Source organism: Cryptomeria japonica, unplaced genomic scaffold (assembly GCF_030272615.1).
Source record: "Cryptomeria japonica unplaced genomic scaffold, Sugi_1.0 HiC_scaffold_20, whole genome shotgun sequence".
NCBI lineage: Eukaryota > Viridiplantae > Streptophyta > Pinopsida > Cupressales > Cupressaceae > Cryptomeria > Cryptomeria japonica.
In genome coordinates this window covers 303,757-305,000 of record NW_026728842.1, presented here as the reverse complement: position 1 = coordinate 305,000, position 1,244 = coordinate 303,757, and positions in this window count along the sequence as shown.

Here is a 1,244-nt window from a genome sequence, read left to right as displayed (position 1 = left end):
TCGCTGCCCACCACGGTGCGCAACGCCGGTGGGCACCCGGGAGTGCTTCGAAGTGTGCTCCAAGGTGCTGCGTGCACGTTGTCGGAGCCCGGTTTGCCCCGGGTGCGCACCTCGCGTGCACCTTCGTCGGGGTGGGCACCTTGGCTGGGTTTGCCCCGGCTGCGCTCCGAAGCGGGGTTATTGGAGCGCCGCCTCTTTTTTTGTCGGAGCGTTTGGTGGGGTTTCTCGCACTGGCTCTTCCCAGGCCCGGTTGCCACCCTGGCGCGCACGAAGTCGGAAGTAGGGTTAATTGCCCGGGTGCGCACCTTTGCCAGGGTGGGCACCTTGCCTGGGCTGCGCACCAGGGCGGGCTCAAGATGGCACCCGCGTTCCGTTTTTTTCACTATCTTTCAAAACGGAAATTTCAAAATCTCCTTTTTTTTTTGCCTTTTCTGGAAATTAGTGAAGGCAGCGCATCAAAGGTGCGCACCCGGGAGCGCTACGAAGTGTGCTCCAAGGTGCGGCGTGCACGTTGTCGGAGCCCGGTTTGCCCCGGGTGCGCACCTCGCCTGCACCTTGGCCGGGGTGGGCACCTTGGCTGGGTTTGCCCAGGGTGCGCTCCGAAGCGGGGTTACTGGAGCGCCCCCTCTTTTTTTGTCAGAGCGTTTGGTTGGGTTTCTCGCATTGGCTCTTCCCAGGCCCGGTTGTTGGGTGCGCTCCCACCCTGGCGCGCGCGAGGTTGGAAGTTGGGTTAATTGCCCGGGCGCGCACCTTCGCCAGGGTGGGCACCTTGGTGCGCACACCTTGGCTGGGCTGCGCACCAGGGCGGGCTCAAGATGGCACCAGCATTCCCTTTTTTTCACTATCTTTCAAAACGGAAATTTTAAAATCTCGTTTTTTTTTGCCTTTTATGGAAATTAGTGAAGGCATCGCATCAAAGGTGCGCACCTCGCTGCCCACCTTGGTGTGCTCCGAGGTGCCCACCACGGTGCGAACCCGGGAGCGCCCCGATGTGTGCTCCAAGGTGCGGCGTGCACGAAGTCGGACCCCGGTTTGCCCCGGGTGCGCACCTCGCGTGCACCTTGGTGCGCACACCTTGGCTGGGTTGCGCGCCCTGGTGGGCACCATGGTGCGCACCAAGGAGCGCTCCGAAGTGTGCTCCAAGGTGCGCCGTGCACGAAGTCGGAGCCCGGTTTGCCCCGGGTGCGCACCTCGCGTGCACCTTCGCCGCGGTGGGCACCATGGCGTGCACGAAGTCGGAGCCC